The 14,415-nt window shown below is 38.7% G+C and overlaps 1 protein-coding gene across 7 annotated transcripts in view; it reads right to left on the reverse strand.

Moving 5' to 3' along the window:
• Nucleotides 1-14,415, reverse strand: part of KIF26A (kinesin family member 26A) — a 197,033-nt gene that overhangs the window by 18,620 nt on the left and 163,998 nt on the right. The window lies entirely within an intron of this gene.

Genomic DNA, 14,415 nt, shown 5'->3' on the forward strand with positions numbered 1-14,415 from the left:
GTTACCTGGTTTCACCCATGATATAGATCACACTTCTCTTTAAATGGATTGTCTACTTTGAACCTTTGAAGATGAGATTGCAGGCTATGTCTGACCTTACAAATTACAATTTCTATGATGATTAATCTGTAATATGGTGTGTAAAAGACTTAGTATGGGCATGCATATCATCATGTTGTAGTTTACATATGACTAATAAAAAAGTAAAAGACCTTAACTGTCTTGTTAGACATGTTTTCCAACATTGAGCTGTATCACATGGTGTGTCAGTGATCAAGTGTTTTTGTGGAGAATTCTACAGAAAGTTTTCAATCCTCTGCAGCACCTCCACAGGGAAAATAAGGCATTACACAGTTTCATCTGAAATCTATGGGATATCCACTAACATGCTGGTCCTCCAAAGCAAAACATTCTCTTTGGAGTAAATGTCAGATATCCACCCTTACTCAGAATTTTCTAATAGAAATTTGAGATGGATTTTCCAAACCAGACAGCTCCTTTATGGGTAACATGACCAGTATGTAGTGAATAAAAAAAATGTTCTCATGACTGAATGGAAATGGATGTTCCTGTTATAAGGTCTTTTACTTTTTATTAGTCATATGTGAACTACAACATGATGATATGCATGCCGATACTAAGTCTTTTACACACCATATTACAGATTAATCATCATAGAAATTGTAATTTGTAAGGTCAAACATAGCCTGCAATCTCATGTTCACAGGTCGCTTGGCGCCTAAGGACTGAATTCTAAATGTTGTAAAAAGACTTTATAATCTGGAAAGAAAAAGGGATGTCGAATCTGCATTGCCACATGTGGTCAGGAAAATGAATGAATGGAAACTCTCAAGTGTATATTAAAGAATGAGGCTTATGAAGCAGCAGTCAAAAAAGGTATTATACCTCCATCTGATTTACATCTACTTGGGAATAATTTTCTATAGCACTCACATCTAAGTAGCCAATTATTTTCTCACTTGCTCTACGCACTAAAAGTATATGTGAACAGAATCTAAAAAGGAAGGCATATGATATAAAAACATAGACAGATAGGTAGATAGATGGATTATAGATAGATATTAGATAGATAGATAGATAGATAGATAGATAGATAAGAGAGATAGAAAGGTTATAGATAAATAAAATACCAATAGATATATAGACCAATGAGAGATATCTATTTTTATATTATTACACTTCAGAAAGCTTCCAGGCCCCTTATGAGGTCTTTCAGTGAATTAACCAGAGCAACCTCTTCTAGTAGAGAGTTTCATAATTTCACTGCTCTTACAGTAAAGAATCCCCTTCAATGAACATGGTGTAGAGATGAGACAGATAGATAGATATGAGACAGATAGATAGATAGATATGAGATAGATGGATAGATAGAAAAATAGATAGATATGAGATAGATAGATAGATCCAAGTTCAAATATAAGCAGTACCTCCAGACAATACTTAAAACATGTAAATGGGTACAGGCACTTAGAGCCGCGGTGCTCCGGTTCACCACAAACAAAGGAAATATACGCAGTACACCAATATCCGTGAGTCAACTTGCAGTGTTTTATTCCATGATGCAGCAGACAACGTGTTGGTGGTCTCTCATCACCATTCTCAAGTGATTACAAGTGATACAGAGGGGTTTAAATACACATCCCCAATCAGTGACATCATAAAATTTAGTGTAGTGAATATAGGCTGAGGATAATATTTTTAGGGAAAATATGGTGGATATCTCTGACTCCCTACTGTCTGGGACACCCTTTTGAAATGTATATATATATATCCTCTTGACCTGTGATTATTTTTCTTTGGCTGTATACCCATTTACTGTTTGATCATGTCTCCCTCCATATCTTTTGTCACTCTCCTGTAAACTCTTGTATCTACCTGTTGTTAGTTACTTTACATATCCCTTAGCACCTAGCTGTGATGAGCCTCAAGACAGCTAGTTTGCGCTGAGTGGGTTAATCGTGCATATCTTGCCAGTTTGGTACCAACTTAAACAAAAGGTTTACATATCCATATAGTGAATTATGTCCCAGTGGTAGAAATATGTTTTTCAGGGCTCCCCTAAGTAGCCATAGTATATATCCCCCAGAATCATGATCCCCGAATATTAGGCTGTCTGTAGAACCCAAACATGACCCCATTGTACCCATAGATTAGGCTGTATGTATCCCTACCTTGGTGTTTATTATAACCCCTTCATGTATCCTGTCAAAATGTGCATTGTAATGTTACCATATCAATGAGTGTACTACCATCTATGTCATATATTTTATGTACGATGGGAGTTATGATTTATGGACTATCATCATCTCTGATTGAAAGAAGGTTGGGAAATTTGGGAGGTGGGCTGATCTAAGAAGAAGCTGGAGACCCCTGCTGCACACATCAAGTGGTTACAAGTTTGGGGCCCATTCTGAATGGACTTGTGCCACTATTTTTCTTCCTTGGGCCCAGGACGGATTAGAACTTTACTCAACAACATTATGTATGGAACTCTTCTGATTTTTATTCCCTTTTATTTTGTATAACTGTTTTTGCACATTTTGTATATCTGTTGTTTTAACTCTTTTTTTTTACTTTAAGTACTGTATCCTTTATGTACATTAAAGCCCTAACTTTAATGCATAGCCTTGTATGCTCAAACAAACCTATAGCCCTATAGCTTATATAGTTGTATCAGTGTATAAGAGTGGCTCGTGCTGTTACCATAGTTTCGGTGTCATAAAGTGCAGAGTGTAAGAACCTGTGTATGAACAGAGGCGTTTTATCGGCCTAGTGATAGATGGTGTCTGCGTTTGTGTGTGGACGTGTGGACTGGTTTTGGGGTGTGTGTAGCTCATTTGTTAGGGCCTATTGTGGTAGGTGTGTGTGAAAGTGAGCATTGAAGTAGGGTATCCCTATACATTCCCAGCCAAGGTCACCTGTGCAGGGAAGACAAGGGGACCTACAAACAGTGTGTATTTGCGTGGTGTCACTGTGACAGTGCCCATGTGTATACAATAAAAACAATTGCTTTACTGGTTATGATGCCAATAGTAGACAGCCATCCTCGTGCTGAGGAACGCCAGCATCCGCAAGTCCAGCACTCAGTCGCACAAAGTGACTTCAGGGTGCAGGGGGAGCTGTAACCAATCATACACAAGCATCCTCCGTAGCCATAGTATCGGGGCAAGACTATCTGTGACGTGATTCAGCGCTGTAATGCGCATGTCCGTATCATTCAGCGCTGTAGTGCACATGACACTAGCGCTCAGCGCATGTCAGCTGAGTATCAGTGTTCCTATAAGTGCCACCTTTCTGTCAGGCAAATAAAGACAGGCAAGGGAATTACAAAAACATGAAATCATACTCATAGTGGACAAAAACTTAACCCTTGCATTGCTAATCCCACAGTCACACAATATACAGCACATATGGGGCACAGAATTCTCCCCATTTTGAAGGAATTCTAGGGTGTGAAAGACCAGAAACTATACAGACTCTGTCTGTCACAACTGCCAGTGACAGATGATGGAATACCCACCATTCCGTCACTGGAAAAATTCCTAGGTTCCCTTGTTTGATTGGAGAAGTGTCCTAGAGGCTCCCAGACACACGTAAGAGCACAATCAACCTGGGGTATATGGCACAGGGTCAATAGAAGAGAACTAGGTCATATAGTCTATATAGTTAGTACGGTCGAAAAAAGACATATGTCCATCAAGTTCAACCAGGGAATTAAGGGGTAGGGGTGTGTCTATGTTATATCATTAAGTAGAAATGGTATTATAATACAGTAGTATTAATCGTAATAATGAAGATGATCTAGAGAATGGTATACACTGGTGCTATTTGTATGTTGGTACATCATACTCCGCTCACAAAAAAAACACAAATAGAAAAAAGGAAAAAATAGGCATATATGTTAACAACATGCAGATCCAAAATGTGGCCGTGGTTGTTTCTGTATAGAGGCATCTTGACCGGATAGCACATAGAGCTATCCGGTCAAGCTCTGGTTAATGCTAATTTTGACTCTGAACAAATCACATTCCTTCTTGAATTACTTCTGTTTGTGCTACAAAACAACTATTTCATGTTCGGTGACAAATATTACATTCAGCTGCTAGGGTCCGCCATGGGCAGCAACATAGAGCCAACGTACACTAATATTGTCATGGCAGACTTTGAAGAAAGTTACGTCTATGTATCCCACCACTCCAGGGAAATACTGGGGTGGTGGAGTTACATAGACAACATCTTTCTAATTTGGGAAGGTACGGGCAGCGAATTATTGGAATTTCAAACCTATCTTAATGGGATAAATGAGGATCTACAATTCCCACTTACATACTCTAGAGAAAGGAAGGAAGGCGCCTCATGTGCGGGATCAGTAGATCTTGCAGGTGGGGGTAGGGGAAGGTGATTCCCAAGCCGCTTACCGGAGTTGGTTGTGCGCCCACACACAACAAGGTTAGGAGCAGAAGAGATATGAAGGCAGGTCCACTGCAGCCCTCCTGGATAAGTGTAGAATCAAAGGCGAATGACCAGGGAGTCAGGAGTTTGTCTGGCGCAGAGAGGAACCATCAGACAGCCAAGTAAAATCAACGGATTTATTGGATGCAACGCGTTTCGCTGCGCATGCGCAGCTTCATCAGGCATGACAAGGGGAGGCTGATAACAGGTATATATACCTCCAGGAATTAACCATTAGAGTGCTTTTTGAAAAGAGTTGTTACATAGAATTACATATCCATATGACAATGTATGAAAAATATATAAATAAATATAAACAGAAATCACAAAAATAGTAATAAGACAGCAATATGAAAGCACAATGCAATCCTATAAACATATGTATATAAATATATATAATATAATATAATTGTAATTATCGCATGTGATGTGAATGTAACACCACAAACGACTCAAGAAATCGCACTGCTAAATCACCGGTGCGGCATTCAACAACACAAGTTGGATATTATTTCAAAAAATATATATGATATAAAGAGTCATGTCAATTGATTCAAGAAATAGAAAAATTATTATTTAATTGTATATCGCTACCTTATTAAAAAATATAAAATAGTAAAAAATAAATGATAGTGCGATAAACCAAACCGCATATATGTATATGTATTTATATACATATGTTTATAGGATTGCATTGTGCTTTCATATTGCTGTCTTATTACTATTTTTGTGATTTCTGTTTATATTTATTTATATATTTTTCATACATTGTCATATGGATATGTAATTCTATGTAACAACTCTTTTCAAAAAGCACTCTAATGGTTAATTCCTGGAGGTATATATACCTGTTATCAGCCTCCCCTTGTCATGCCTGATGAAGCTGCGCATGCGCAGCGAAACGCGTTGCATCCAATAAATCCGTTGATTTTACTTGGCTGTCTGATGGTTCCTCTCTGCGCCAGACAAACTCCTGACTCCCTGGTCATTCGCCTTTGATTCTACACTTACATACTCGGACCATAAAGTGGAATTTCTGGATACGGAGGTATCAATTGTAGGTGACAAGTGAACTACTGACGTTTTTTGTAAACCAACTGATTGTAACACACTATTGAAATTGAATTTTTGTCATCCTAGGTCTGTGGTGGAAACATTACCCTACAGTCAATATTTATGAGAAAGCAGGATTGTAGATTCCAATGAAAAGCTTGATAGGGCCATACAGAAAATGGCCTCACAATTTATTGCCAGGGGCTACCCCCCTTCCCTAGTTCAGAAACAGAAATACAGATTATATGAGGAACAACAAGGTCTGAGAGTACATAGGGCCAAAAGGACCAATCAAAACGCATTCCATTTATCACCACCTACAATCAAGTATCAGGAGCAATAGCCCAAAGGGTCAGAAAACACTGACATCTCATCAGTGATAGTTATCCAGAAATCATTGAATTTAAGGAATCGCCACTAATGTCTGATCATAGATCTAGAAATTTGAAAGATTGCCTTGTCAAAGCAGACATCTCTAAACAAAAAGTAGGCACACAAAAACCTGTACAAACAAAAGGTTGTTTTCCATGTAGGAGGTGTATTAACTGTAAGTACCTATAAAAAGGGAACACATATATACATCCTGGTACTAGGAAAACAGTCCCCATTAAATACTACCTCACTTGTGAAAGTAACCATATTTTTTTTACATATTATGGTGTCCATGTAATCTCATTTATGTGAGGGAGACGAAGTGTGACTTTAAAACCAGATTAAACCAACACCGTTACACAATTTGTAAAAACAGTGCCCAAACATTTTTTAGAGGCAGGACACACAAAACAAGGTTTGAAGTGCATGGCGGTGGATCCCCCACTGAAGAGGGGTGGGGATAGAGTTTCTATACTACAAAAGATGGAATTAAAATGGATTTATGATTTAAATTTGTTAAAACCGGATGGGCTTAACGTTGAATTCATAGTATCTCACAAAATGATGTCCTAATTGTTTGGTATAGCCCTCAATTGAGACAGTGCCTAAGAATGGATATGATTTATCAAGTGATATTAATATTAATTATTTAGAAAAATTGTTTACTAATTGTTGTTTCTATTATTTTTCAGGATACTCTGCTGATCCGGTCAAGATGCCTTTATACAGAAACAACCACAGCCACATTTTGGATCCGCATGTTGTTAACATATATTCCTATATTTTCCTTTTTTTTCTACTTGTGTCTTTTGTGAGCGGAGTATGATGTACCAACAAACAAATAGCGCCAATGTATACCATTCTCTAGATCATCTTCATTATTATGATTAATACTACTGTACTATAATACCATTTCTAATTAATGTTATATCGTAGACTATATGACATAGTGCTCTTAGTCATTTTCTATTGACCCTGTGCCGTATACCCCAGGTTGATTGTGCTCTTACGTGTGTCTGGGAGCCTCTAGGACACTTCTCCCACCAAGCAAGGGAACCTAGGGATTTTTCTAGTGACAGAATGGTGGGTATTCCATCACCTATCACTGGCAGTTGTGACAGAAGTGTCAGTATGGTTTCTGGTCTGTCACACCCTAGAATGCTCTCAAAATGGGGAGAATGCTTTGTCTTGGCTCCATAGGTGCTGTATATTGTGTGACTGTGGGGTTGGTTATGCAAGGGTTATGTATTTGTCCACTATGAGTAACATTATATATTTTTGCAATTCCCTTGCCTGTCTGTATTTGCTAGACAGAAAGGTGGCACTTATAGGAACACTGATACTCAGCTGACATGCGCTGAGCGCAAGTGTCATGCGCACTACAGCGCTGAATGATACGGACATGCGCATTACAGCACTGAATCACATCACAGATAGTCTTGCCCCGATACTATGGTTATGACGGATGCTTGTGTATGATTGGTTACAGCTCCCCTCCACTGGAAGTCGCTTTGTGCGACTGAGTGCCGGACTTGCAGACGCTGGCGTTCCTCAGCACGAGGATGGTTGTCTACTATTGGCAACATAACCAGTAAAGCAATTGTTTTTATTGCATACACATGGGCACTGTCACTCATATGATACACCGCAGATCAAATATTATTTTACAGTGATCGGTATTGATGTATATGTTGATCCACTATATATGTATTGTACACCTATTATGCACTTATTTTGTATATTTTGCACGTTTAGAAAGTATGTATTATATTATGTTTATATTATTATGCAAATTTATGATGTCACTAATTATGCAAAGTTTGATGATGTCACTGATTGGGGATGTGTATCACTTGTAATCACTTGAGAATGGTGATGAGAAATTACCAAAACGTTGTCTACTGCATCATGGAATAAAACACTGCAATTTGACTCAAGGATATTGGTGTACTGCATATATTTCCTTTGTAGATAGATAGATACTGTATGATACAGACAGATAGATAGATAGAATACAGATAGAAGTTGATAGATGTGAAGACACAGAATATCCTCCCATCCGGTTGTAGTTTACAAGTCACATTTTTATTTGACTGAATGCATAAGAAATGCAGAGAGTCCCGGTATACTCCTTGCCTAGGGGGTTAACCTCTGGTAACACAGCAAATGGAAAAAAAGGAAAGTGGGAAGACAAAGGATAAAGCAAACAAAGAAAAAGTAGACAGTAATTATCTATAATGACTATTACCAGGGTGTGAATACTTTATTTTGTCCAGTTTAAATGGCCTATTGCTTAATCCATGAAGTGCCAATATGTTGCCTCCCTTTAATTTACTGTATATGATTTTGGGTTCTTTTCTTCTCTTTCTGTAAATTCCTTTTAAGCTTTTTTTTTATTTTTTTTTATTGCAAATAAGAATTTCAATTTTTTTAATGCAAATTTAGACATTCTTAAAGATTGCAGCTTAATTTGGACATTGACCAATAAACCTCAGCGGGGATGGGGGTGGCTTTAATTAATAAGATACATACACACATTTTTATATATGCTAATTTCACTTGACTAGAATACACCAGAGACTATATTCTCATATCTCTTGCATTTTATGACTTTGTTGTGCACCAAATACATCTCAAGTATTTTCTATATACATTTAATTACTTGCTCTATACTTGTAGGCAGCCAGATCCCCCCAGCAGCCCATCTGCTACCTTTTAATATATGCAGAATTAAGCTCCAAGGTTGCGGGAGCTGGTTTTACATAAGAGTGCTCATTGTGGAAGGTCACAGGTCTAAAGGTGCATTTTAAGCCGGAGCGTCCACATTGCTCAGAAATTGTTTAACACCTTGCTAAAAGCACATTGTCCCTTGGGTTCTTCTATTCTGTGAACCATAGGTTTGTACTTTATAGGGACACAATCAAAAATGCTATGCTGATTCATTTCTTAACATATCATTATAGAGGTAAAAGCTGAGTTATACATAGAAATATGTAGTAAAGATAGCTTAGGAGCTTAGTGTATACAGGTTATACATTGATCTCAACAATAAATCTGTACACAGCAGGCTCCTCCTAGTGGTGATTGCCAGAAGCCATTCTTGCATAATCTTCACTTTATAATGCAGGGTATTTGTAACTTTGTACTGTACTATACAGATATATTAAGATATTAAAATCAGTACAAAATATTAAACCTGTAATTACATCATATTAAACTGTAAAGTTTTCCAGTTTGTAAAAATATTATTGTTTTATGAAAAATTCTTCAATTTCAGACATATTGTACTCCTCTTTGTCAAGATTTCTACTTGCTGTCAGAGAATGGATACATTCTTGTTTACTTTCATTGGCTAAAGCCTGTGCTCACATTAGAGAAAAGTTGTCCAAACGCACCAATTTTGACAGGACTGCAAAATGATCTCATGTATACGAGGGTCTCCCAACAATTTCTCGGCAGATGATGTTAAGTGAAAGAAAAATAGTGCAAGTTGAGTTTAATTTAAAAGCAGATATTGAGGATCAGGCATGTTAGATTTCAACTGCCCAGTCCTTTTGTTTTTGGGATGATAAGTCAACATGAATTTATTTGGGGGGGGGTTCAGGTGAGATAGCTGTTAGCAGAGGAGCATATGGCTAGCTTTAGGCCATAGCCGCTCACAATTCACAATCCAAACAACCTTATGATTTAGTTAGATCTGAGAATCCTCTTTACACTCTGCACAGTTGCCTGTGCTGAATTCATTAGCTGATCTTAATAAACAATTAACGCAACTCAAGGTAATTGCAATAGTAAATTAAGTGTCAGGTTCAGTGTTATGTAACAGGGATTATCAGGAAGAATCTTCAGGGCAGTGCAAATTGTTTTTATTGTTGCAAAATATTGGGAAATAACAGATTTGGTATGTACCATGTTCACCTAGAGGTCAGCAATAGCATCTATATGGTCACATGCACTCAGGATGTGTGCGCCAAACTATGGCACCCAATGCTTTTCTGTGCAAAAGGAGCAGGAGGCAATAATCTCCTTACCGTATGTATTTTCCAGTTAAAGGTCTGAGGGGTTATCATTTCTTTTCTTAGAATCTAAGGTAATGTTCATACTACCGAATGTTAGTCAGGAAAAATTCTGGACAGACATTCCGAGCAGGCACCACCAAATGGATCAGTAGTAGGACCACTTAAACATGCGCCATCACTACTGATGGCAATGTATATCCAAGCAGATTCTGTCAGAGGAAAGAACATTATCATTTTATAGAGTTTGAATTTCCGCGGTGGGGAGATTTATCAGTGTGCACGCTGCAGCAAAATCCCATTGAAAACAATTCCACAAATTCCCAGCGGAATTTCTCAGATGGGAAATTCCATAATGGGAATGGCGTAGACTTATGGGAATGATGTCCCCCCCTTTAGGATACACAATGCTCCCTCGTAAAAAGATATGCACATTTTCACACAGCACAGATTTTCTCTAAAAAAAAAAAAAAAAGAAGCTGGGTAGCCACAAGTTTGCCCCATGCCGGATGACTAGCGAGGTGTGAAGGAGGCCTGTGAAGTCACGGTCATGCCCTGCTCGTTCCATCATGGCCACGCCTCCTCAATTCAAGTCTATGGGTGGTCGTTCATCACGCCCCCTCCCATAGACTTGCATTGACGGGGCATGGCCATGACATCACGAGCGGGGCGTGACCGTGATGTCATGAGCCTCTGGTGCTGCACCTGAAACTCTAAACGAATGCAGTGTGCAGCAGGGAGATCATGGGGATAAGATGTCTAGGGGTGGAGTACCCCTTTAAATACCATTGACATGTGTGACTGTTAACCCTCTTCAAACAAAGAACAAATACTACCTCCATCCCCTGCAACTTTTATTTCCTGAGACCATTACATGGAAAGAATTTCAGTCTGTATACGGACTCATTTACAGATAAAGCTACAGTTCTGAAAATTGAAATCTTTATTGGAAAGAATCCATGAAATGTTAACAAGGACACTTCTATGGATATTCAAGGAAGAGACGTTGTTACTTGTAAGAACATGCCCCTTGATTACTGTGGAACAGTTATGTATTACACTGTGTCTGACCCGCTGCTCTGAAGTCACAGGCTAGGTGTGAGCCCCTTGTAATTACAAGTGTCCCCTGGAGGGAAGAAGGTGAATTCATTTCCTGGGCGGTGTGGGAAATACTATATTGTTCCTGTTTTGTTTGCAATAAACATGGTAATGCTCTGTGCTGCAGTCTACAAAAGCTGAGTGACCACCTCTGTGATAGTTGCACTGGCTGGTGGCCAAACTGGTTATCATCCAGCCTTCTAAGTAATAGGTAAAATAGTTGCAGGACTAAGTTTTTAAAAGTGGAAAACTGAAAGACTACTTTTTGTAACCTTCATCTGCATTCAGATTTGCTGAAATTTCCAGGGAGTTAAGCAATCACGAACCTATTGGTGTATAATCGATTTGTCACCATAGGTGCAATTGCCATCTTGCCAAAGACGCACAGTAGAAGGATCGTGTGAAAATCATCATGTCACCTGAAGCTTTAGTGCAGCAGACTGGTGTTGAGGAAACTGTCAAATTGAAGGACAATCTGGCACTATTCAGGCTTTATTGTACTCCTCGCCTATAATCCTGTGCTACTTTCTTATACCTTTAGATCAGCACCATGCCATGCCCGTACCATGTAAAGGGAGCTCACAATCAAGGGTGCCAACATTAAATGAGGGTCACTGGTTATATTGAAGGGCCACAAAAGAGGAGCTTGTTCCTTTATATAAGCGCTGACGTGACTATGTTATTACAGACCTTGCTTCAGGCAGAATAACAGACTCTGTCACTCAGTTGATTTGACACCAAACAAGTGAGAATGCGTGATAAAGCCCAGCCAGATTCCCATTCCATGTCGATGTGTCCAAAGTGAAAATCCATGCTATATTATTCTGAGCAGGGCTTCTTAAAGGGCCAATACACCTACAGTGTTATTTTTAAAGGAAGCTTCTAATGTTTTTCAATTAGTATTAATAAAAATAACAAAATAATGATAGCACACACAAATATAGGTAAATGTGTTTGGAGGCCTGTGTGATGTGAAGTGGAGTTTATGGGGTGGAAGTTTTTCTTAAATTCAGATCATTAGTATAGTAAAGCTGTCCATACACATCAGATGGCGGTCAAATGCCCTTTTGGCTGACATCTATCTTTCACAATCCCCCATGTACAAACATACTTATAGGCTTCTTTCACACTAGTAAAGTTGCTCTGTTACAAAAGGACATTAATGGCTCTTTTTTTTCTACTTTGGCTGCCATTAACATCTGTTATTGTAACATAGCATAACTGGTGTTACAACGGGCAAAGAGGATCCCATTCAATTGAATGGGATTCCTCTAAAATCCGTTATAAGTCCCGTTACTGCTGCCGAAGATAGTGGGAGAAAAAGACGTGTCATGCACAAATTTTTCTCCCACTATCTTCCTAACGGACGTCACCTACCAGACGAAAACGGTAGTGTGAAAGGAGCCTAAGGCTCCTTTCACACTACCATGTTTCGTCCGGTAGGTGACATCCGTTAGGAAAATAGCGGGAGAAAAATTTGTGCATGACACGTCCTTTTCTCCCGCTATCATAACGGGACTTATAACGGACGTTAGAGGAATCCCATCCAAGTGAATGGGATCCTCTTTGCCCGTTATAACTCCTGTTTTGGTCCATTAAAATAACTGACCTTAATGGCAGCAAAAGTAGAAAAAAAAAGAGCCATTAACGTCCGTTTGTAATGGAGCAACAGTCATAGTGTGAAAGAAGCCATAGCCAAGCATTTATGTGTTTTGGTTAGGGGAAGAAAAGAAAGCCGGTGAAAGACATAAGTGGTGGATTATTTTCCCGAGAACTTCATTATGTCCGAATGTCCGGCTTTCAGAGAAGAGTCAGAAGAAGCAATTCATGGCCATCCAATACTGTGGGTTCACCTAACACATATCTACACATATCATGGACAGCTTAAAGGGGTATTCTCCTTTCAGAAATGTATCCCCTATATCGAGGACAGGTAGTAACTATGGGTTTGGTTGGGATCTGATTGCTGGGACCCCCACCAATCCTGAAAGTGCAGTAAAGTCGTAACCCTAAATTAGTTGAATGTGCAGCACATGTGCAGTAACCACTTGTTTTTTTCTTTTTTGGGCCCTCCAAACATTGCCGAGTGCAGCACATTCCTGTCAATCTGCTATTTGGCCACTATCCTGTTTACAAGGGATTACGTTTTGAAATGAAATACCTATTTTAAAGCCTTAAACACACTGCCAAGTTAGTGTTACATAGAACCTACAATAGGCCTATACTCTACCTCAGCGTGCTATGTGATCTTATAAGGAAACACATAAAGTTCTCTTCTCACTGATTCTTATGTAATCCAATTTTTCTTTTTGCATGTTCCATTGCATACATTTAGGCATCAGGTTAGTTTGCCATCCAGTACAGAGTTACAGGGCTTTGCCATGTGCAATGCTCCCAATGATCATCAGAGAATGATAGGGACAACATACCTGGAAATATGTATTTCATCAGGGGCAGTATATATGGGGCAATAGTTACAGCTACAGTATTTCCCACCAGAGGTAGATATGGCATCCAGTAGAACAATTTTTTATCATATTCGTACAAAGGTACGTTGAGGTACGTTTCTCTGTGAGGGCAGTGTTCATGATATTTTGACCTTAGGAAGAAAATTCCCTTTAATACATGTTATATGATGTCACGCAGACATGTCACAAAGCACCTCATATAGGTTCAGGCCCTTTACATGGCAGTACCATTACTCTTGTATAGGGGCACTAATGGGTCTAAATTCATAGACACTGATGGCATCTTCTGACATCTCTATCTTTGCAGCACTTCAAAAAGAAGGCAAGGAAAACTTTCATTTTAATGCATAATGAAAAAAAATCCATTGAAATAAAATCCATTGTGAAGATCTTTTTGGTTTCAACAAGGGGGAAAAAAAGTCAAAAATAACATCATAAAAATATACTGGGAGAAGATCACCGCTTATTTGTCTAGAAGAATAACAATTTGGACGGCGCGTCTAATAAGGTTCTCTTTGTGTAGGACACATTTTTTTCTCATCCATCTGAAGCACATTATAAAAGCTTTCATAAAAAGTCACATTACCCCTACTTTATGCGTTGGCACTGCAGAATATACTGCCTAATAGAGTACAATGCTTTCTTTCCGCTGCGGTAGTGATATGAATTGGAAAAGGCAGTCCTAGAAACTAAGTGAGCCTTAAAATAAATGAAATTGCTGCTTCAAAAGTGTATGTGCATTGTTGGTGACAGATTCAAGGCTGAATGTCTATAAAAGCTTCATGAATTTCGTCTGGCTCTCCTCTTTCTCTATGCGGACTGCAGTCTTTCTTTCTTTCTTTCTTTTTTTTTTTTTCAACCTTGAAATATTTCTGAGGTGTACGGTTAAAAGTCATGCAGACTGTGTGGTGAACAAGAATAATTAAAATTCATTT

This window comes from Hyla sarda, chromosome 11 (assembly GCF_029499605.1).
Source record: "Hyla sarda isolate aHylSar1 chromosome 11, aHylSar1.hap1, whole genome shotgun sequence".
Lineage (NCBI taxonomy): Eukaryota > Metazoa > Chordata > Amphibia > Anura > Hylidae > Hyla > Hyla sarda.